This window comes from Gorilla gorilla, chromosome 5 (assembly GCF_029281585.2).
Source record: "Gorilla gorilla gorilla isolate KB3781 chromosome 5, NHGRI_mGorGor1-v2.1_pri, whole genome shotgun sequence".
NCBI lineage: Eukaryota > Metazoa > Chordata > Mammalia > Primates > Hominidae > Gorilla > Gorilla gorilla.
In genome coordinates this window covers 181146950-181172529 of record NC_073229.2, presented here as the reverse complement: position 1 = coordinate 181172529, position 25580 = coordinate 181146950, and the positions used below count along the sequence as shown (strand labels likewise).

The 25580-nt window shown below is 41.5% G+C and overlaps 1 protein-coding gene and 1 pseudogene across 11 annotated transcripts in view; both read right to left on the bottom strand.

Annotated features, from left to right (window-relative positions):
• Positions 1 to 25580, bottom strand: part of ARID1B (AT-rich interaction domain 1B) — a 437019-nt gene that overhangs the window by 207414 nt on the left and 204025 nt on the right. The gene's annotated exons all lie outside the window — the stretch shown is intronic.
• LOC129534453 (small ribosomal subunit protein uS8-like) overlaps positions 1 to 25580 on the bottom strand; it is a 67161-nt pseudogene that overhangs the window by 26868 nt on the left and 14713 nt on the right.

Below are 25580 nucleotides of genomic sequence, written 5' to 3'. Positions count from 1 at the left end.
AATTTGAAATATACTATCCCAGCTAATATACAGCAACCCAATGTCACAGGCAGAGCAGGAGCTGTGTGGACACATTTTCATTCACTGCACGCCTTCTCAATAATACGAGGCACCTCTGGAAACAAGCAGCGTGGGGAGCCCTCGCCACCTGCTGTTGGTAAGGTGCGCTACCTATCGCCAAAACTCAGTCCATCTCTCCTCCGGCCGAATTCCTGGGGGATTCCAGGAGACCACCATCTCCCCTTTGCCACCTGCCATAGGCTCCACCTTCTCAGAATCTAAAAGCTGAAGTAATGAGTCAATTGGCCCAGGGCAAAGAGGGGGACAACTGCATTTTAAATGCTTATAAGCCCAGGAATACAAAAACTTCCACTTTCTCATTTTGTTTTCTGTTTTTGTCAATATAAATAAAAACCCACAGATAGCTCAGATGTAGTACTGCATAATATATCAAACAAGGTCCCCTGGCATTTTAAATGCTCAATAACAAATGTCTGCTGCATTCTTTTGGGACCTTCAATAACTTAAAACAGGGAGACCATGAAATAGCTGCTTCGATGGTCGGTCTCTCAGGCTGCTCTCCCCTAGAAAGGAGACATCGGACGAAATGTGTAAAGTGAACCAGAACATCACGTCATCTGCAGCTCGTCAGAGGATGGTTCAGATGAAAGCCTGCTCTTCTCATATTTATCCAGGTAGACTGAGGGGGACCTGACAGAGACTGAGCTCCGAATTAACACAGATTCGATCTCGGCTCCACTACTTGTGAGCGATCCCTCTCGGAGCAACAGTTCCTTCACCTTCAAAATGAGACCATTTCAATCTGGGTGCTGTGGCAAAGATATCTTCGAAAATGAACCTAGAATACAGCATGTGCTCAGCCAGGCATCTTCACCTACCCCATTTCCTTGCTGCATGCCTTAAGAGAACAGCTTTAGAGATTAAATGTGTTTCAAATTCTGAAGGAATTGATAGCTATAAAATGTATTCTAGAGCATTTAAGATGCCATGAAATGTTGCCACAACAGTCATTTCTAACCTGGGCATGCTTTATTAGAAATGGGTGTTTAGGCCGGGCACAGTGGCTCATGGCTGTAATACCAGCCCTTTTGGAGGCCGAGGCAGGTGGATCACTTGAGGTCAGGAGTTTGAGACCAGCCTGGCCAACGTAGCGAAACCCCATCTCTACTGAAAATATAAAATTGTAGCTGGCCGTGGTGGCGCACGCCTGTAATCCCAGCTACTTAGGAGGCTGAGGCACGAGAATTGCTTGAACCTGGGAGGCAGAGGTTGTACTGAGCCGAGAACGCACCCCTGCAGCCTGGGCAACAGAGTAAGACTCTGTCTCCAAAAAAAAAAAAAAAAAAAAAAAAAAGAATAATTAGAAATCGGTGTTTAGAAAGGGTGTAAATCCATCATAATTATTGGAGGAATCACTCACTCTACCCCCAAAATGCTGGTGGGAAAATGTAAGAACATTGTTCCACATCCATATAGCATGCTAAATACCAAGTAAATAATTACATGTGAAATTAGGATTTTAGGATTAGTCCTGTAATTATTTTCAGACTACAAAATATGACACAGTATTTTACAATATTTCTTTTCAATTTGTTTTTGGTTCATAGTACACAGGATGTTTTTACATTTACTTTACTGTTCTCACATCCCCATCACAAAGAAATAGATATAAAATAGATCTCCATTTGATAACTAAGATAAGTTTCCAGAGGCAAAGCAGCCTACTTCCCTCTGGTTCACAGTGATTTTTCTGGAGTGCTATTCAGAAACATGGCAAAGAAGTCTGCAGACTCCAGTCAGCTTTAGAATTCATTCAGGGAGGGAGACTCTGGCCCTGGTTCCCTCCCTCTCCAGCCTCCCAGGACGCATCTCCAGTTTCGTCCCACCTGTTCCTGTAGCAGGGCCTTCTCCTCGGCCATCCTTCTACCCAGAATGCTCTCTTGTCAAACCCTTGCCTAGGTGGCTCCTTCTCCTTCAGATTTTAGTTGCAGATTTATTTCCTCCACCAGGTTGTCTTCTCTGACTGCCCAAAAGAAATCAGCCTCCCACTCACTCCATGTCACCATATTTCACTCTATGCATAGCAAGCATGTCTTTCTGACATTATCTTTTTAATTTATTGGTTGTCTTTCTCTTCTAGAACACAAGCTCCCTGAGAGCAGCAACTGTGATTTCTAACCTGGGCATGCTTTATTAGAAATGGGTGTTTAGGCCGGGCATGGTGGCTCACGCCTGTAATCCCAGCACTTTGGGAAGCCGAACAGTGGAATTGTTTTTCCATTGCTGTGTTCCTAGTGCCTCAAAGTGTGCTGGCACTGAGAGGCAGGCAGGTCCTAAATATCTGTTGAAAAGGTGAGCTGCTGACGGGGCTCAGCAGCACCTGCGTGCTCACGTACCCAGACAACACAAACACACACGCTTCCTAACAGACCACCCTGCTGCCCGTGTTTCTTAGGCTCTTCATCACTAGCATCAGTGTGGGAAACCAATGGCAACAATGGAAAAGAGAGTGACAATGTCTTGAACCCCCATGTGACAGCAGCTCTTGTTTTGTATTTGCTGACTGCAACAATAATAGTGACTGCTTTATTGGGCCTTTAAGTGCCAGGGTCATACCCTGGCTCCTCTAACCTTTTGAAGAGCCACTGTTACAGAGGGATTGTGACCTTCGTTTTATACATGAGGAAATTATAACTCACAGAAATCAAGAATCCTTTCCAATGTCACATAACTTGTACGCACAGTTGGGCTTTATCTGGCTGATTACATGCTGTTAACCAGCATATCCCAAGGATAACTAGTTAATATGAAGGTTTTAAATGAAATCCTAATGTACTGACCATTATAGTAAATTCCTACACTGGAAAGCAGCTGTGCCTCATACGTAAGTACAGGACTCATGGCGCATCCAGTCTCCAACCTAGTGTGACTGCAGCACCGCCATGGCCACCAGGGTTGAAAGTCGCTGGCCCAGAAGGTTTGAGGACATGTCACATGAAGCTAAAGTCACCACTGAAGAGAGAAACATATAAACTTCCCCCTCTCCCACCTTGCATTCCTTCCAGTAGCTCTGCTGATTTAACTTGGAACGTGTTCTCACACCAGTGAAGCCTGCTCAAAAGCCTCCACGGTATTTTCTCAAGGGCCGCGTTCCACCACAATTGGAGGAAAAGAACGCTTTCTTCCTCTTTTCCAGGCAGAATAAATACAGCTTGGAGTTACCATTTTATCACAGAATAGAGGCCCAGAGAAAACGCAGTTGTTGATTTTCTCCCTACTATTGTTAAACAGACCAATTTAGACATGAATAAAGAAATGTAACTTTCATGTGTGGTGTTGCTTCCATCGCAGCTCCCCGCTCAACAACTGAGCTGGAGAAAGCCAATCTCCAGCCTCAGGATGAGTCCACTGGTGTGAGGCTGCTGTCGGCTGCACAGCCACTCTCAGCTTGCAGCAGTCATTCCTCGTGCCCCTTCCACCTCTTGGAACTTTTCTCAACTTCTTTCAAAAGAGAACAAGAGCCAGGTGCAGTGGCTCACGCCTGTAATCCCAGCACTTTGGGAGGCTGAGGCGGGTGGATCACGAGGTCAGGAGATCCAGACCACCCTGGCTAACACGGTGAAACCCCGTCTCTACTAAAAATACAAGAAAAAATTAGCCGGGCATGGTGGCACACACCTGTAGTCCCAGCTACTCAGGAGGCTGAGGCAGGAGAATCGCTTGAACCTGGGAGGCAGAGGTTGCAGTGAGCCAAGATCGCGCCACTGCACTTCAGCCTGGGTGACAGAGTGGAAACTCTGACCCCCGCCCACCAAAAAAAAAAAAAAAGAGAGAGATCAAGATTGGGAGAGGGGAGCAAAATAGAAAAGCTAGATCTAGGCACACTCTACTGTCATATCACGAACATCTTCAGAGTTGCTTTCTATCCATACCAAGAAGCACAGATGCAAGGACTGCAAGCCTGCACAGCACCCATAATCCATGCTCTGCAGTAGTCACGATGACGAGGTTCCTCTTAAGCGTTAAACGGAAAGAGGTAAAATAGACCCCATATTATTGTCCCATAAGAATTTATTTGCACCCATTCTTCTAACATTTATAAACACTTTTCTAGTATTCACATTTGCAGATAAACAATTCCCTGGGATAATGATGTCTTTATGCTTATAGTTTATTTTGTGTAATTGCAGTCTTCTACTAAATCTTTCAGAAACAATATATGTATACAGAGTTTCACGCCAATTCTTAATAGGAGAATCTTTAGATATTCAAATGCATTCCTTTATGCTAATGTAAACTTAAATATAAAGTTCTAGAAATGATGGTTCTTGTGGAAAACAGTATGGTATGGTAGAAATAACAGCAAAAAAAAAAAAAAAACAAGTTAAAATGCAAGTGTTTAAATCTCAGCTCTACTACTTCCCATCTGAACTTTGTAAATAAGAATTTCTCTACATCTGTTACTTCTTACATAGAGAGCATAAACACACCTACCATGTTTACCTCTTGGTAATTGTAAACATTTAATAAGATAATAAGAGAAAACATCCCGAAAGCTATAAAGTGCTATTCAAAGGTAAGAATTCATGACAGTGACGATATAAAGAATTGTTATTTCAGTACTAAAGTAAAAAGGATGCCACATGTATAATTACAATACCTAAACATTTATTTACAGAATAGGAAATAGATTGAAGAGCTGTAACACAGAGTGCAGGGTTTTTGCACAGACATGAGAGGAATTCTGTAATATAATCGCAAACTTCTATGGTTTCTTCAGATGCATCAAGTATCCAACCTCTAAATTCTGTCAAAGAGGAACAACATCATGTTTATACAAACAACTAATGTAATATGCATGGTAAATCACAAATTTTAAGACCATCAATTTTATATCTATTTTGGTGTTTCCCATAGACCACATCAATTCACGGGTACTTGTGAAAATAATATGTTTAAAAATAATTCCTTGGAGATTGAAAATATTGAGAATTTATGTCTTAAGTAATGCTAAAAATCAGGTTTACTAGGACAACTTCACCAGACTGCATACCATACTCTCTATGAATAACACACGTTTCTTTTTTCCCTTCTCAACATCAAATATCATATTTTCTCAGAAACTTTTAAGTCATAAATTAAAAGATTATCATGGCTATCTACTAACATGAACAATTCAGGCATATGTGTGATTTAAAAAACAAAACATGGCCGGGCGCGGTGACTCAGGCCTGTAATCCCAGCACTTTGGGAGGCCGAGGCGGGCGGATCACGAGGTCAGGAGATCGAGACCATCCTGGCTAACACGGTGAAACCCCGTCTCTACTAAAAATACAAAAAATTAGCCGGGCGTGGTAGTGGGCGCCTGTAGTCCCAGCTACTCGGGAGGCTGAGGCAGGAGAATGGCGTGAACCCAGGAGGTGGAGCTTGCAGTGAGCCGAGATCGCGCCACTGCACTCCAGCCTGGGCGACAAAGCAAGACTCCGTCTCAAAAAAAAAAAAAAAACAAAAAAAACAAAACATTCAATCAGTCAGGCTGCTGATTTTAATTTGGACATTAACGCAATTGTAAAACTGCAATTCCAATCCCCAACATTTATTGTTATACGGCAAAAATCTAATTTAATATGAGGTATTAATATGGGTTAAAATTCACATTTTTTTTATAAAACTTGATAAAACTTCCAAAAAAAACCCAAAATGCAGCACAAGAGTAGTATTAGTAGGCTTAATACCCTCTGTCTCTAAAGTACTCCACAATCTACAAAATACTTTTACATATTTTGATCTATTACTTATTTTTGGTTTCCATAACAATGCATTGAGGGTATATATTATCCCATTTTGAAGAGAAACAAATGGAGGCCCAGAGACAGAGCCATGACTCACCTTCTGGTTCAGTACAATTTCTTTCCATGTTATCATCCTGTCTCTAACCAGGCACACCATGAAGGTGGCAGGTTGTTGAGGATGCCTTTACAAGATTCCCTTTCAGAGGGACTGGGGACATTTCAGAATACTCTGTCCCATCTGGTTGCCCTAGAGTCTCATCAAGACATGACCTCGCTGCAGGAAAAGAAATCCTTACTTGAGTTACAGCTCAGCTCTGAAGCCATTCCTTACAGTTTTTGCGACCACCTGCAGAGAGAACCTAACAGCAGCATCCAGCCTGTGGCTTAGATTACTCCTTACCACCCAAGCTTTTGAAAAAAATTAAGAAAAATTAAGATTTTGGAGGATAGAAGATATTTCTATTATTCACACAGTGCTTGAATTTGCTACAGAGTCAAAGGATTTAGCCCTTACTGTTGAAGAGTTTAAAGATTTGGGGAGCTAAAATATAAGCATTCAAATTTTGTGTGGGGTCCTGAGGTTTTCCCACAGCTTATATCACAGGGAGAGAGGCCTCTTCTCATCACTAAAGTGAATTCCTTTTCTACAGGGCTGCCAGATTGAGTAACATGTCCTATGTAATATGTTCCATGTAATATATAGGACGCATTTAAGCTAGGAAATTACTCCTTGTTTATCTGAAATTCAAATTTAACCGTGTGTCCTGTATTTTATCTGGTAATTCTACTTCCACATCAATGACATGAAACACGTTACTAGGCTGCAGATTCTCCGTCTCATCTGGTGATAGCTTAATAGCAGCTGGTATAGCACTGACGATAATTGAATATTTGGGCACTCTGTCACTAAGCATATCTTCTCACTTGCACTTGTCCGTGTCAGTGAAGTCTAGAAGCTCTAAAAGGTTACTAAGTAGCAGGCTTGAGGATCTAGTCCCAAATTGTTCAGTTCCTAGTAAAGTACCCTGGGCTTGGAGCAAAACAGATACTTAGAATACACTATATGACCACATGGTTTTCAGCAACAAATACTTAATCCTTGGAATGCAGCCTGCTCAGAAGAGTTACCAAAACTCTCCTACTTATTCAAGATAATCTCTGTCCATAAAGAATTCTAATCAGCAGGTTCCTAAGTCAGGACACTGTACAGGTCCTTTGTAAAAATAAGGTTCAGGTCAGCTATTTAAAATTGCTCCCTTCTCTTTGGCTCCTTTTGTACCTTTCAGGTAAACAGAGTTCTTTTCAGTGAGAAGCAGTGAATAAGAAAAGAAAATGAAATTCACTTTTCAGGGGCTCATTCGTACGTCACCTCAGGCTTCCTACCGTCTGTCTTCAGGTACACCTGCAGTCCTAAGCCCGTGAAAAGAGGGCACAGCCCCACTTCCTCTGGTACCAGTAGGGCCCTCTTCAGAGACAGACGTGCCTAGGAAGGTGCAGGTCCTCCTCTGCTGAAGATCCTCACATTCCAGGGGTGCAAGAGGGGCCCCTGCAAAGTCAGTCTGCTCAGACCTAAGTCTTGGCAAGTGGCCCTGACTCTTCTGCCCTCAGTCCACCCAGCCCCAGCTGACAGGGGAGGACAGTAAGAATAACTCAACCGTCATGTGCTGGCAGGCACTGGTGCATGGCTGGGAGAGCTAGTGACACCGTGTTCAGGGTAAGAGAACCTCTCCAGGCACTCCTGTGAGGACACACCGGGGCACAGAGACCACTGGTCTGTCCACTGGTGGAGGACAATCCTAGGCAGCCCTGGGCTGGACTCAGTCTTCTGTCTGGTCTTGGACAGGTTACTAAATGTCACTGACACTGGAGGGAACGGTTGAGAATTGGAGGCAGAGTACAGGGGATGGCCCAGATCAGGTTGCCCATAATGGGCGTGCGCTCACCCTACAGACTTAACACATGTTTTCAAAAGAGTTCTGCTTTTTTTTTTTTTTTAAGCTGCCTCTGATTATCCAGGAATGAGGACTGGTTTTTACTTAGGAAAAGCATTTTATAAAGGTATTTTTTTTTGTATATTTGTTTAAGTATCATTTCCTCCTTTTGGAGGAAGTAAATCAATAACGGAGCCTCGTAAATTCTTCTATGGAGAGCCGTAAATTCTTCTATGGAGAGCCGGAAACAATCAGAGGGCATTCTCTGGAATCTAAACTTCTGAGAGAGTATGCTGGAAGCTTTAAAACCCATTAGCACATTCTGCATTAAGACTGTCTGCCACCTATGTATACAGTCAGATCTGACTGACAATGGCTTGTTATTGAAAGAGAACGCAGACCCACATACACGGTAAACAGAGTTCAAGGATCTACAGGGACTGTAAATAGGTGACCCATTCTAACCCTTCATTAAGGGCAAAAAACTTTTTAAATCAGTCACTATTTCTACCCTCACTGCATCAAGTATTCTTAAAATGTACTTATGGAAAAAGCAAGCACAGAAATCATGAACAAAAAAAATGACCAAAAGTTTAAAAATGTGCATCTCAATTTCTACATACCTGACAAACTTCACGTTCCTACATAATGCTGTTATGGTACAATGGCGTCTGTGAGCCTGACACATTCAATAAGTATTTATTTTATAATTTGAATAAGTGCCACTCGATATTTATATTACCTATTCAGCAAAATGTTTGATAGACTTATATATTTTACGAAGAGATAAACTTAAAATTTCCATTTGATTTTTATAAATTTTTGGACATATTATCTATATTTATCAACAGAAATTTAAGAGTTAACAGCAACAAGTCAACAGGCTACTTCAAAAAGAAACAAGACTGTTTTGTTTCTGGCTTTTACTAAAGAGCAATGGTTCTACCCATGCTTGTCAACGGAATAAATATTATTCCTACTACATTCAAAAAATTTTGAAAGTTGGGATTGTTGTTTGGCACTATCCTTAGGTATATAACTTCAATGGCCAGTCTGAGAATCTAAAATAGCATAATATAATAGCCTTAAAGGTCTAATATATTTTGTTATCCAAGCATCACGTCTATCTGTAAACTAATATATAAAGTTACACACACATCTTGCAAAATAGGAAATAACTGCTTGTGGTCAGAATCACCATACTGAGCGAGCAGAATACTTTTGCTAAAAACTTGAGGCCAAAAAGAAATTTCCCCTATCCTTTGTTGCAATAGAATGTAGGTCTCATTAGATATATTTAAAATGTGCCAGGCGCAGTGGCTCACGCCACCCAGCACTTTGGGAGGCTGAGGCTGGTGGATCACCTGAGGTCAGGAGTTTGAGACCAACCTGGCCAACATGGTGAAACCCCATCTCTACTAAAAATACAAAAATTAGCCAGGCATGATGGCGGGTGCCTGTAATCCCAGCTACTCAGGAGGCTGAGGCAGGAGAATCGCTTGAACCGGGAGGCGGAGTTTGCAGTGAGCCGAGATCGCGCCACTGCACTCCAGCCTGGCGACAGAGAGAGACTCCATCTTAAAAAAAAAAAAAAAAGCGAAAGCATATATATACAATTATGGCCTAAAATGGCTCATTGATAAAAATTCAGCTCCCTACAGAAGGCATCTGAATTTTAGACTGATTTACAAGGTCTTTTAATTCACTGAATAATACTATTTTTTAAAATCACAGTTGATTTCTTTCTTTAAATCCAAAACATAAACTTGGCTAACTGCAGAGTGACACAGAAGTGCTAGGCAATCCAGTCTGCAGCCGGCGGCTCCCTCCAACGCTGTGCCTGGTGCTGACCCTTATATTGCCCACTGCACAGTGCCTGCAACCTACTGGGACCGCTCCATAGCCAGGGCAGTCTTCCAAGGCCCAGTGGCCTCTGCGCAGAAACAGGCCACAGCTGCTCTGGAGAAGCCAGACAGCCGCTACAAGTTTTATCAGTGCCCAGGCCCCACAGATGGGAGGCCGTTCTGAATACCTCCCGCTCCAAAACCTACGGCCCTGGTGCTAGCCGTCTGTCCCCTCCATTCCCGGGGTGCCTTTTCTGATAAGGAAAACAAACAGAAAACTCACGAAGATGCTCACGAACACTGAAAACACATATCTTAGAACAAAGCTGTGGAACCACTGAAAACAAATTAACCATCTTCTAAATTCAGAGGCTGTGATAATAACTCAAAAGTAATTGGCTTTTTATATTTTACTTGGGAGATGACGAGATATTAACATATAACAGTTACATGTTATTTTTTTTCCCCATGAACCTTAGAAACTTAGAAGGGAGCAACCAAACTGCAATGATACCCAATAGCTTTCCCAGATGAAGGACTACAACACACACACAAGCATGCTCATGTCTGCATCTACAACTAGTTAATATTTCACAGCAGGAAATATAGAAACCCAAGAGCTAAAATGTTAGCTTAGTGCAATCTGCATTGACATACTACCCTGTACAGTTATTATACATGACATACATAGCATACACATTACACGCTCTCCATAAAATATTTCTACTGGAAAGAAAAGTAAACTGTAAAATAATGCCTATGTCTAAGGTTACTTAGACATAACAAGAGTTCATGACAAGAGATCTTTGCAAACTTTATTGACTTTTCAAAAATATGTTTTCTTTGTTATTAAATTAGGATTACAAATTTGTTAAATATCTTTGGCTAATTTTCAAGATTAAAAATTTTTAAATATACACTTGAACAAACATGTCCTGGAGAAGCAAATTAAGGTACAAAATAAAGGGCAGTTTATAGATAATGCATCTCATTTCAACAGAACTTTTGAAATACTGAAATGTTTGGGAAAAAACTCAGGACGTTTAGAATAATTTATTACTATGTGTATGAAAACATACTAAGTTCCAATTATTCCTAATTAAAATAAATTAAAAATCAGTACCTTAATAATGTATTCAGGAAAATATCCTTTAATTTACTGAAGTTCAAGAAGAGTGTAAGAAAGATACAAGTATGAACTTTTCCCCTCAACATTTCTCTAATTCTGATTTGGTACAATAACATAGACAATCCTAGCTTAATACAGAAATGTGCCGGGCGCAGTGGCTCATGCCTGTAATCCCAGCACTTTGGGAGGCTGAGGTGGGTGGATCACCTGAGGTCAAGAGTTCAAGACCAGCCTGGCCAACATGGTGAAACCCCATCTCTACTAAAAATACAAAAAATTAGCCAGACATGGCGGTGGGCACCTGTAATCCCAGCTACTCGGGAGGCTGAGGCAAGAGAATCACTTGAACCCAGGAGGCGGAGGTTGCAGTGAGCCGAGATCGCACCATTGCACTCCAGCTTGGGCGACAGAGCGAAACTCCGTCTCAAAAAACAAAAACAGAAACAAAAAAAGAAAGAAATGCATCCCCATTTCCCAATGAGTATCACAAGAGACAGGCTAGCATCTGCAGGCCCAGACTGCCAGGGTTGAAACTGTCTCTGCCATGTGTACCAACTGTGCAACAGTCGGCACGTCAAGTTACTGCTCCTCAGAGCCTCATGAGGAAGCAGAACTAACAAGACTAATAACAGCCCTCATAGGAATGTCATGAAAATTAAATGAGTTAATACATGTAAAATGTTTGCAAAAGTGCCTAGCTCATAAGTAAACCCTCAATCAATGTTAGTTGTTACTATTATAATTATTAATCATCTTGCCTGTGAAATATGATTAGCCATGAAAAGCCATTTATGATACTTAATTTGTTAGTAAATGCAATAGAGCAAAAATATAAAATAAAACAAAGGGTTAAAAGGTTCCTATGTCAGGAAAAGGCCTGACACAGCTGCTCACACCTGTAATCTTAGCACTTTGGGAGGCTGAGGAAGGAGGATGGCTTGAGGCCAAGAGTTTGAGACCAGCTTGGAAAACAAGATGAGACCCTGTCTCTACAAAAGATGTTCTGTTTGTTTGTTTGTTCGTTTTGAGACGGAGTCTTGCTCTGTCGCCAGGCTGGAGTGCAGTGGTGCGATCTCGGCTCACTGCAACCACCGACTCCCTCGGTCAAGTGATTCTCCTGCCTCAGCCTCCCGAGTGGCTGGGATTACAGGCACATGATACCACGCCCAGCTAATTTTTGTATTTTTAGTAGAGACGGGGCTTCATCATGATGGCCAGGAGGGTCTTGATCTCCTGACCTTGTGACCTGCCCACCTTGGCCTCCCAAAGTGCTGGGATTACAGGCGTGAGCCACAGCACCCTGCCTACAAAAGCTGTTTTGAAAAATTAGCCCGGTGTGGAGGTGTGTGCCTGCAGCCCTACCTACTCAGGAGGCTGAGGTGGGAGAATCGCTTGAGCCGGGAGTTCCAGGCTGCAGTAAGCTATGATGCTGCCACTGCACTCCAGCTTGGGCCACAGAGTGAGACTCTCTTTAAAAAAAAAAAAAAAAGTTAAGGAAATCTGTTCTGTAACCAGTCCATTGACTCTACAACTCACTGGATCTCAAGTTCTCTAAGGACAAACACCACTTCCTATTCATATTTTTGCTCCCCAAATAGTAAGTCCGGTAAGAGAACACGTCCTCCTAAGTATTCACTGAATTAAATACTTTCTGTATAAGAAATTTTACATTATTCACTGTAAAGGTTGAAAATCAAATTAATTGGCAAGAATTATACCAAAGGTATCAACCATAAGCTTAGATGCCTCTGATTAAATATGAGATCACTATTTCCTATCATTCTCCCACATGGCAGCAATACAGAAGACTCCCATCACCCAGGAGGTAACATACATCTACCACTGCTACTGCCACTCCCACCACCACCTCAACTATCCCCACCATCAGCACTCTTGACAAGGCATTTATTGGATGTACACTTAATAAATCAGCAAACATTGCTAATTTCAATACTGAAGTCAAGGGGAGTCTCACTGACTCCTCAGACTAGCCTGTGGGGTGGATTATCATCTCCATTTTACAGATGGGGAAAGTGAGGCTTAGAGATGTTAAGTAATTTGGCCACAGTCACACAACTATGGGGTGGCCCAACTGGGATTAAAGGCCAAATATGTATCACCCTCAGTGTCCTTACTTAATGACTATCTACCTTTGAGTAAAACTTTAGAATTTCAATTTATACACTGGCTTTGTATAGTACAGCTATGACGAATTCCCAAAACTTTTTGAAGATTAACATGTATTATCTTGTGACTGTTTAAATGCATCATTATCTTCTCTTTTGCTTGGAATCTTCATAACCGCAAAAAGATATAATCCTACTTCACCTTGACCACCAGGACATAAGACGATCCTTTGTAGCAAAAATGCCAACAGCCAAAGTTGTGAAATTTTGCCCCAGCAGTGTTTCATGGAAGACGTGGGAGTAGAGACATAGTGTGGCTGACCTGATTTAGAGGGGTTTCGCAAAGCAACCAGGGAGTGAAATAATCAGGAGTAATACGAATAAAATATGATAACCACGGCCAAGAAGTTAAATCCAAAAGGGAGCTCAAAGAATGGGAGTAGGAGATCACAACACTCTCAGCTCTCTGTGTCATAAGAGCAGGATGGCAGAACACAAGAAAAGTCAATAGAGTACGGTAGATCCCTGTGACAACATGGCCTTAATGTGGCCATGGGTCCAAGCTACAGGAGCAGAATACACAGAGGCAAAAAATGAGAAATTATTTTTATGGCACATTTCTCTGATTGTAAGAACGCACATATGCGACTGTCATGAATACTGGCTGCCATTCTCTAATCCAGGTTACAGGTAAGGAACTGGTCAGTTAACATAACAAAAGCTCCAGGTGCATAGGAAGAAGGCAGTAAAACGCACCAATGTCCCTCCCTATCAGATGGCTCAACATGCTGAAGTGTGTCGGAAGTGATTGAAGCGCACTTCCCCATTCTCCTGAAACACAGGCAAACCAGCTGTATTGGATGTTGCAGTGGGCAAGTTCCTAAGCTTGCACATGCATTCAGACAAACAGGAAATGAGATGTCCAGAGCTGGCAGGTAAGAAAGCTCCTCTGGCAGTCCTTAACTCCTTGCTAGTAAGACTTTTCACTTCCTAGTAGAGGCAAGAGGATGTGCTGCCCCCATTTAAACTATGGAAGGAGTGGCCAGGAGAAGCCAGAGAAGGACTCCATGGATGCACTAGCCCTTCCTCCCCTCCCCCTCACCATGGTTTGCAGTGAATCCCCTGAGATAAGCACAACAAACAGTGGCAGGCTGCAGGCACCACGCATGCATGAATGAAGATAGTACGAAATGTTAGTCACCTCACTTAAAACAACAGAAGTGTTCCTTTGAAACACCACACAAATTGGGCATATGTAAATTAAGTCACTGGCCCAACAGTTTACATTATTTATCATATTACTGGTCTGTTTTTTATCCTATCCCCTTAAACTCCCTTCTCACCCTTCAAGTTCCCGGTTTGTAACTACTAAGTGCGTCTCCAGCTAAATCCTTGAACAATAATCCCTCTACCTTCACCCTAAAACTAGTTGTGACAAATCTGAATTCCAATAGATCAGATTTTTTTAAAGCATTTTGCCTATATGTACAAACAGTAAGCATCTAGAAGAAAGACTAAGATATTGTCCATTTCCACAATATTCCATTATCCCCAACATCACCATCATGCACACACTTATTATCTGCTATAATTACCTGCATTGTATTTCATATGTATATTCAAAAACATATTACAGAAAGTACAGAAAGGTACTATTCAACTCAAAGGAATAAAGTCTCAACAGGCCACAATTCTAGATTCGAGCAAGATACTCTGAAGGGTAAATAACATAAACAAGGGCTCATGGGGCCTGCCAATGACTAAAGCTTATGTATTACTACAACTATCAAGTATGAGAATATATTAAGTTTGCAAAACAAAACAAAAGATTCCACAAGCTAAGGAAATTCAAGTGATGTCAAATGAAAAAAGCAGAAAACACAGGCACAAAACTATCACTGGGCCGGGCGTGGTGGCTCGTGGCTCATGCCTGTAATCCCAGCACTTTGGGAGGCCGAGGCGGGCGGATCACGAGGTCAGGAGATCGAAACCATCCTGGCTAACACGGTGAAACCCCGTCTCTACTGAAAATATAAAAAATTAGCCGGGTGCGGTAGCGGGCGCCTGTAGTCTCAGCTACTCGGGAGGCTGAGCCAGGAGAATGGCGCGAACCCGGGAGGCAGAGCTTGCAGCGAGCGGACATCGTGCCACTGCACTCCAGCCTGGGCGACAGAGCAAGACTCCGTCTCAAAAAAAAAAAAAAAAAAAAAAACTAGCACTGATATCTAGAAAACTGACTAGAAAAAGGAAACAGAAATATTAGCTGTAATTATCTCTCTACAATGGAAGAAAAACAGGTGACCCCATCTTATATTTTGCTTTTAATTTTTTAAATTTTTTGAGACAGGGTCTCTCTCTCTGTCTGTCACCGAGGCTACAGTGCAGTGGCAGTATCACAGCTCACTGCAGCCGGGACCTCCTGGGCTAGAGCCATCCTCCCACCTCAGCCTCCTGAGCAGCTGCGATGACAGACACACCATCACACCCGACTAATTTTTTATATTTTTGTAGAGATGAGGGTCTTGCTATGTTGCCCAGGCTGGTCTCAAACTCCTGGGCTTAAGCGATCTGCCAACCTCAGCCTCCCAAAGTGTTGGGATTACAGGCATGAGCCACCGCACCCGGCCTATGTTGTTTTATTAATACAAAGTACATATAATGAACAGCCAGTTTGTGTTTTAATCCTGTTTAATTACTTTTACTATCATTTTGCTACCACTTTACTACCATTATGCTGACAGCTGAGTTTCCTTTTAAAATGGTAGCATTGGCCTTAAAAAAAAATTAGGTCCAGATAACTATACTGTAGTCTGTGTAGAAGTATCGAAAGCTCTTTAATAATAATAGTCATAGCAACAGTAACAGCAAGCATTTACTGAGTAATTACTATGAGCCGGGCAATGCTCTAAGCACATCACGCGCTAATCTTCACCGAAGACATAAGTTCTGTTGTCCCATTTTGTAGGTAAGGAAACTGAAGCACAAGAAATGAAACAAGCCGACCAAGTGGCAGAGCCAGATTCAAACGCAAGGGCCTAACTACCAGCCCCTGCTGTCTCTTATGCTGATGATTTTACCATGCAGGGGGTTCACGCTTTGAATAAGCTTAAAAATAATTAGACAATCAAACTTTGGAGACTTAAAAAGCTTTTTATTAAACAGAAATTAAAACTGAAATGAAATGTTGTATTTAATAACAATTAGCTACAAGCCTGTTCGAGAAAGAGGATGTGTCCTTCTAATAATTAAAAATCCAATACCTTCCCATACAGGTGTTATCTACTTAACAAGTGAAGGGGCTGAGAGGAAGGTCAGAGTGACTAACAAAACCAGTCCTGAGGCCTTGACACCTGAGGACAGGTAAGTGATAAAAATGAAAATCAGGTAACTCCAAAAGGAAGAGCTAGAGATCCTCCCTAGATCGCTTTCCCTTCCTCTGTGAATCCTCACAGATCAAAGACAAAAGCCTTCCAAGTAAAGGAATTTTGCCAGAAATTAACAAAAACTGACAGAAAAATCGCAGAAGGCAGGAATACTTTTACTGAAAATTACTCGGTGCAACAGGACATTACATCTCGAAATAAAGCAGTAAAGGTTCTGCTTCAGCTTTGCTTTTAATTCCCATCCAACAAACTCAGAAGCAGGCGTTGTCCTGATCCGAGATGAGCCAGGCAGGGCACAGTCACATCTCTGAGAGTGACTTGGACAGGATGATGATATTTAGATATGAGTTCCCTTACAGAGCTGTGTTTTGTAGCAATGTGCAGACGTTTACGTTTTATTATCATATGGTTCACATTTTCAGGCTACAAAAAGTATATGCAATTAAACCCAATACATGTGTGAAAGTTTTAATAATAAAAAGAGATTCAAGACACAGTAGTTGTTTATAAAAAGCAAAACTTTTAATGTATGGGAAGCTGAACACTAAAGGGAAATTAACAAAAAATAAACAGCCAATGTAATATAAAAACATGAGTTAACTGAGGTCGTTAATGTCAGTTAAATGGCAAACAATCCATTACAACCAATGTTTAAACGTGTGTCAATTAAATATGAGCAGACAGCCTTGCAATTAGAGTTTAAAGATTTACTTTTACTTCTTCCAGATCCATATATTGTCTTTCAAACATGAGCACTTTCTCTGAATTAAAAAACCTTCCTTTACATTTTATACACAAACGCTAAGTACAAAAATGCTTGCTAACTATGTTTATCAATGCAGCGGATATTATCACATTGATTTTAGAAAGAAACATGCCAAAAAGTATTACCAATTTCAAGCATTTTGAGTGATTTTAACAGAATCACAACATTATATTCTCACTTCTCTTTACTTTTCTTCCAGGATTGCTGTCAATAAAAATGTAGCTGACCTTAAGAGTCACAGCCTGAAAGAATCTCAAAATGGTCTAGAGTATATGGAAGCTTTCTTTCTGTAAGAACTTTAAAAATATATAAAGCAATATTTAATAACCTACTTTTATTTGGTAATGAAGTCTTACTCTCAGTCTCTGTATGAAAATAAAGTACTGGCCAGGTGCAGTGGCTCTCACTTGTAATCCCAATACTTTGGGAGGCTGACATGAGTGGATTGCTTGAGTCCAGGAGTTCAAGACCAGCTTGGGCAACAGGGCAAAACCCCGTCTCAACAAAAAATACAAAACAATTAGCCAGATGTGGTGGTGCACACATGCCTGTAGTCCCAACTACTCATGAGGCTGAGGTGGGAGGATCACCTGAGCCCAGGGAGGTTGAGGCTGCAGTGTGCCATGACTGCACCGCTGCATTCCAGCCTGGGCAAAAGAGCGAGACCCTCTCTAAAAAAGGAAAAGGAAACGAAAGGAAAGAAAAGAAAGAAACTCCATTTAGACTCAGCTAAATGTTCTGATTCCAAGTTTCACACTGAAGTTTCACCCACAACTGCACCCCACCCACTACCCCACACCCAGCACTTGTGGATTCCTGTGTTCCTCACTTTACTTTTGCTTTCTAGTAACACCAAGTCACTGTCATGAACCCTTCACATTTCACTATCAACTTCCTAATAAGTCAGTAAACACCAAGCAGGTCCTAGGACATTTTCACTTATCCAGAACGCCCTTTTTTTCCCAGTATTCTGGTACCTTAAAAGAGCATGGCAAAGAGCACTGTGGGGCAGAAGGAAGGATCTGAAAATTCCATTCTGGTAAGACATCTAGGTAGAAATGTGAAGAGGTCTAAGGAGAAGCTGGAAAGAGAATTAGTTCCAATGATTATTAAACTAACGCCCCTGCCATGGCTCCCTCATTCTGGAGCTGCACGGGACTGCTGTGGGAGTATGCCTTGCTGTGCTGTTTCCCATCTCCAAGGTTTGTCCTGATACCTCCTGGAGACGCTCAACGAATCCCCTCCGAACTCCAGCCACTGCCTGTCCACAACCAGGTGCAAGAAACCCAGCCAGAACCCCACCCTTCCCAACTTCCTGATCCCAAGAAATGGGGAGAGGTAAAAAATGATTGTTTTAATAAAATGAAGTTTTGAAGTGATTTGTAAACGGAAACAATAGTGCTAACAATATATGTAGATGGAAAGCAAACACAGGAATGAGAAAAGCAAGGTCAATCCTAACTGGCTGAGGGGTGCAGGAAATCGGGTAACTAGAAGGAACAAATTAACACAGCTGGTATAACCTGAACAGCTCAAGAACTGGAGACCACCAGACCAAAACCAGATTTAAATCAAGAGTCTGTAAAACCAGAGCATCTAGACGACCACCATCATCCCTCTTCCATTGTAGACACCAAACCAGAAACGAGTAGGGCTCACAGGGATGAGGTGGTTTGTGAAATGGCCACACAGTACATTAACAGCAAGTACTGAACACTGAGACCCTAAGCCCCTCAGCCCAGCCCCGTAATGTCAGCAACCAGGCTTAGACTTCACCCACCATGTCCTCCAAGCAGAACACGACCAGTGTCTTCTCTGGAGAAAATAAACTACTCCTGAGCAATATTTCACATATCAACATGAGGAAGTCCCCAGTGAAAAAGCTGGCTGATCACATGATAACCCCAAAGAAATGCCTACCTGTCCACATGCCCAGCTCACACAGGAGGCTTCCAACCAGCCTGTTTTTGTTGTTTGTTTGTTTTTTGAGACTGAGCCTCGCTCTGTCACCCAGGCTGGAGTGTAGTGGTACGATCTCGGCTCACTGCAACCTCTGCCGCCTGGGTTCAAGCGATTCTCCTGCCTCAGCCTCTCGAGTAGCTGGGATTACAGGCGCCTGCCACCACGCCTGGCTAAATTTTGTGTTTTTAGTAGAGATGGGGTGTCACCATCTTGGTCAGGCTGGTCTTGAACTCCTGACCTCATGATCCACCCATCTCAGCCTATGCTGGGATTACAGGCATGAGCCACTGTGCCAGGCCTTTCTTTTTTTTCTTTCTTTTTTTTTTGAGACAGGGTCTCACTCTGTTGCCCGGACTGGAGTGCAGTTGTGCAATCTCGGCTCACTGCAACCTCCACCTCCCAGGCTCAAGCCATTCTCCTGCCTCAGCCTCCAGAGTAGCTGGGATTACAGGCACGCACCACTACCAATCAGCCTTTTAATGCACCTCACTCTTAAATAGGAACAAAGATTCTCACACTTTTGAGGAAGCCTCCTGCCTAAAACAGATTGTAAAAAGTAAAAAGGGTAATTCAGAAGAAACAGATAATGCAAGGAATAGAAGAAACATTGTAAAAAATAACATGCTGCTTGAGAGAGGAAAAGTGATTGCATACAGGAAATAAAGAATGCTATTAAAAAAGGAACTATGTATAAAGAAAAACACTTTGAATTAAAAAATATAAAGAGAAAAACAAGATAATTTAACAGTCAGATTGGCAGATAGAGTCAAGGTTATCTCCCAGGCAGAAAACAGTAACAGAAAACAAAAATCAGTGAAGGAAAGAAAAGATCAATAAATCCAGTATATCCAACACCCAGGAGCACCAGAATAAGAAAGCAGATTAAGGGAGAGAAAGAAATTACCAAATAACTATATAAGATAATTGCCCCAAAATGAAGAACAGTACATACTTAGTGCCCAGCACAATGAAGCACACACACACAAAAAAAGACCCATAGAGACATACAGCACTATTTCGGGCATCACAGGCGAAAACCCTAACAGTTTCCAGGATCACATAGAAAGAAAGGGCAACGTCACAATGGCATCTAATTTCTCCACAGCAACAGGAAACATCAGAAAGCAGTAATCCCAGAAGTCAGAAGCTTTTATCTTTTAATTCTTAGAGAAAATTATTTCCATGCAGGATTGCTATATGTAGTCAATCAATTTAAATATGAGGGTATATAGTAAAGGTGTTTTGAAACATGCAAGGTCTAAAAAATTTACCTCCCATTCACATTTTCTCAAGAAGCTACTGAAAGATGTGCACAGTCAAAATGGTAAGTGATTTAGGAAACGGGAGATCCACACATGAGGCAAACAGAAGAGTCACAAAAAAAAAAAAAAAGGGACATCCCAGGAGATGGCTGTACACATCTATCTCCTGCGTTAACAACCACTCCAAATTGTGGTGAAGACTATGGAAATCCAGAAGGGATGTCTCTTAAGAAAAAATACTGGAGCTGAAAAACTTCTCTGGCAGGTATGACCGCATGAAGACTGCACTGCCCAGTTGTTGGAGGGCACAGGAAGGCCCAGTCAGATGTTCAAAGAAAAGCATGTGAAAAAAAACGAGGTAATGAACTCCAAGCAAAACTAAGTTATTATAGTATTACAGTATAAGTATAGTATAATGCAATATTTAGCTTAGTGAACAAGAGTTAAGAAGACATAATAACATAAACAGTAATGTAGTCTTAACCAAAACCTGATGGGATTAGATGGGTAGGACACTGAAGAGTGGGAAAGACACAGTGTACAGCAAGCTACAATCCTCATCTAATAGGAAGCCAGTAAATGATGCCAAACTGAAGAATTTGAAAGATAATATATAGCAATGATTGCATGTATATGTACATTTCTAAAGAAATATACATGTAACAAGACAATTTCATTTGATTTTCATCATCTATAAATTCATCATACATTCCTAAATTTTGTCTATTTTTGAAAACTTAGATGACCTGGGTTACAGTTTATCCTAGGAGAAAAGGATATATGTGCCTTAACTCCTTTTTGTTTCTGAATGCTTAATTCTATATACTCGATGTGAAGAAAGGCAGAGACTCTCCATTGCCTGATCCAGCTACCTAGGTGGTTAATAATCCCCTACGCTCTACTTCACTACCACCCCTCAAAAGAAAGACATCAATCATCCATCCCGCCCACAGGTCATGTGGACCTGCAGCAATCTTAGAGGAAGAGACTAAGTCAGTGCTTTCTAACAGTCACACCAGCACTGCTCACCCTCAGGAGTAGACAAGGGAGGACAGTGGCTACAAGTCTCAAGAAATGAAATACCTTTCCAGTTTTTGCTAAGTCACGAGTTAAACCAACAAAAACAGTGGCTTCACTTACCTGCCATGATTACACAGATGTTTATGCTACGATGTAAACAACAAAATAAACACTAACTAGATTTATCATGAAATTGTTTCTTCCAACAAGTGAAAATGACTTAATTTCTGTGACCCTCCCTAAAATAATAAAAGATTTTCCCTAAAAATATAAACCAGTATCTGTGTATTCTTCCATATGTCAAGGGCTCTTCACTGCCTCAGGCTGAAATCTGAGCTCCTGGGTACACTGAAAGCTGCCAGCCTTTCCCCAGAGTGCCGGGTTCCGGGCTGCTGCACGGGTCCCTCCACTGTCTCAAAGGCCGTCCCTCCACTCCAGGGATCCCTGCTCAGGCTCCTGCAGATCCTCAGGCACAACAGTGCAGGCGATTTTACACGGCACTGTCTACGAGTAGCCCTGCCACTAAACCGGACTCCTCCTACAGGAAAAGCACTCGTGGTTTCATCTCTGTATCCCCAATGACTGGCACATTGACTGGCACACAGAAAGGAGCTCAATGATTCTTATTTTGTTTGTTTTGTTTTGTTTTTGAGATGTAGGTTGGCTCTTGTCGCCCAGGCTGGAGTGCAATGGCATGATCTCGGCTCACTGCTACCTCCACCTCCCAGGTTCAGGCAATTCTCTTGCCTCAACCTCCTGAGTAGCTGGGATTACAGGCGCCCACCACCACGCCTGGCTAATTTTTGTATTTTTAGTAGAGATGGGGTTTCATTGTGTGGGCCGGGGTGGTCTCGAACTCCTGACCGCAGGTGATCTACCCACCTCGGCCTACCAAATTGCTGGGATTACAGGTGTGAGCCATCACGCCCGACCTTCAGTGATTCTTTTCCACATATACTTAGCAAATTACAATGACACTATGACTATGGATCTAAGCATTACAAAAAATTTTAATGAATGTTTAATGGCAAATGGTAAATTTTTACATATACTTTCCTTAAAGTCTTTTAACTCAGGTGGCAAAAAAGGAAAGGCCACATTGCAATCAATGTTTAAATGGAAGGACCAGGCTGGGCGTGGTGGCTCATGCCTGTAATCTTAACACTTTGGGAAGCCGAGCCATAGCCAAGCTATGATCACGCCACTGCACTCCAGCCTGGGTAAAAGAGTGCGACCCTGTCTCAAAAAATAAAAATAATTTTAAAAAAGGAAGGAACAGGCCAGGTGCAGTGGCCCAGCCTGTAATCCCAGCACTTTGGGAGGCCGAGGTGGGCAGATCAAGAGGTCAAGAGATAGAGATCATCCTGGCCAATGTGGTGAAACCCCGTCTCTACTAAAAATACAAAAATTACCTGGGCATGGTGGTGCACGCCTGTAGTCCCAGCTACTCAGGAGGCTGGGGTAGGAGAATCGCTTGAACCTGGGAGGCGGAGGTTGCAATGGGCTGAGATGGAGCCACTGCACTCCAGCCTGGCGACAGAGCGAGACTCTGTCTCAAAAAAAAAAAAACAGGAACAGCTGATTCAAATAATTCATGTTTATATTTCATGCAAATCACTAATGTCCCTGGACCACTGCCAAGCTCAAATTCAGGTAGATCAAGTAGTAATTTCCAATACTCCCACAGCAGCAAGGAATATAAACAGCATTGTCCTGTCCTCCCAAACTCATCACTGGGGCAGGTAATTTCTCCCCATGGCAGGATATGAAGAGTTTAAAGCTGAGTCAGTTCACCTAACACCATATTCTGAATAAGGAAAACAAGATTCACTGGAACCTGACCTAGAAAGGTAAGTTTCCACCTAGGCATCTCAGCAGTTACTTGAGATTTGTACTGTATTACATGCACAATATATATATTCTTTGCAAGGTTGAGATCCTTGTCAACTGAGAACTTTCAAATGACTCTGTCACCTGGTAAGTATAGAAACAGTAATAACAGAACTGCAAAACAGAAAAGTTCTTAAATCACAATCTGGAAACTTTATCAGCACTACTAGCGCTTTCAGGATATTTCACTTTACAGAAACATAAGCACTGACTACACATTTAAATCTTTTATTCATTAAGCAATTCAATAGCATTAAAATGGATTTATCAGCCTTAACTGAAAAAATGTAAATGTATTATCATATACATTTGAGTCAGCAGCCATCTGGATAGAAAATGGAGAGAAATTTGGAACAAATGGAATAACATACTTTGATTCTGCTATAATGAAGGCTAAAAGTATGTGGCTAGAAAAAGTAATATATCACATTTAAATATAGTCTACTGGAAAGTAAAGTTTATGGTAATTATTTTTACACTAATAAAACCCCAAATTATATTCTCTTTTGAATCATACTAACAAAGATACTCTACCATGAAACTAAATGAGATTTTAAGTAAAGACCCACCTAACAAAACAACATACTAAAAATAACTTTTGTATAACGACACAAAACAGTCTCTAATAATTTATATCACACAAGAACAAAGGTTTTCATGGTGATGAGATGGATTCTACACTGTATAAAGGGACTTCCATATTTCTTTACTTAAAAACTACACACAAATTATGTCTAGCACTATGTTTATTCAACAAAACTCAAGAAAGATACACAAATTCTGTCCAATACAGCTATGAAGAAATCAAAATCCTGTTTCCCTTTTGTTAGATTCTGTTCTCCTAATATTCATTCCTGTCACAGGGACTGCATTTACTTTCCCCCTTAAAAAATAAAAATAAAAATCTGGACAAGATCTGTGGTGCAATCATTTTCAAAACACTGACCATCAACAAGGATCTTGGTCCCTGAGAGATGGGAAACAAACCAGGTGAACCCTCTGACTGCCCCAGCAAACTGCCTGGAACACATTTCCAGGCCAAGGTGCTGGGAGCAGAAACCAGGCAGAGTCTGGAAATGGAGCTGGGAATCAGAGGTCAATAAGAGGTTGGTGTTTTCAGGGAAGCGTAAGAGACAGGGAAAGCCACCCAACAAGAACGCTCCTGGTATTGGCAGAGTCTTCCCTCCCATACTCGGCAGAGTCACGTTCAGCCTGTGTGTGTGAAGAAACCACGTGAGGATGGGGAAAGAAGCACCCAAAAGGATTAGAAGAAGAATCCTCAGGGCTCACACAGAAGAGTTCCTGCTCCCACCAGCCAGAGAGGGAAAACCACGCAGAGCCCTTGGAAGGAATCTGCCCGAAAAGTGGGCAGAATCAGTGCAGACCCTGCTTACCCTGTCCCACCTCCCAAAGCTTAAAGTAAGACCCAAAAGGATCAAGCTGTTTCCAAGTAATATGCCTGGGTCCCAGACTAAAGTTCAAGGACGTTTACAGGAATAAAAAGAAAGATACCCAGTCATCAACAAGGTAAAATTCACAATGTCTGGCACACAATAAAAATTACCAGAAAGCAAAGAAGCAAACAAAAACAAAAGACCCCAAATGAAGAGAAAAATCAGTCGATTGAAATGTACACAGAACAACAAAGATGATGGAACTGAAAGTCAACAATATTAAATTAGTGTAACTATATTCCACATGTTCAAAAAATATAGAAAAAATGTGCATCTTAAGGTAGAGATATGGAAACCAAATCAAATAACGCAAATTGAACTTCTAAAGCTATGAACTTTAATGATGCATGTAAAAAATACATTTTCACTTTTTCACTGGATAGATTTAATGGTAATTTTTAAATGAAAACGAATAAGCCCGAAATCGAAGACACAGCCCACAAAGGAAAAATAAAACACAAAAAGAAAGAGACTTCAGGGTAGGTCTAATATATATATTTAGTTAGAGCTGCTGTTTAAAAAAAAAAAAAAGAGGAGACAGGATAAATATCTGAAGAAAAAAACTGACTTGAATTTTTTCCAAATTTGATAAAAACTATAAATCTACAGATATGAAAGGTCAATAAAACACAACCAAAAGACACACAAAGAAAACCACACCAGTCCCATCATAATTAAATTTCTTAAAACCAAGGAGAGAGAAAAATCTTTTTTTTTTTTTTGTAAATATGTATTACATCCCTAGAAAAAGAATTCCAGGATTTTCCCTGCTGTGTGTTTTCATCTTGCTTCTTCATGGTCCATGATGCCAGCCGAGGTTGTCAGTGCAATGAAACCAAACTGGCAGGATGGAAGCAGATTATTCTGCCATTTTTCTAGATCTTTGAGTTGCACATCAAATCTGAGGCTGATCACTCCACACTTGTTTAGCCCGCCTGTGAGGTTCACAACAATTTTCCCAGCTCTGTGATCATCAATGATTTCAAATTTGCCAATGTAA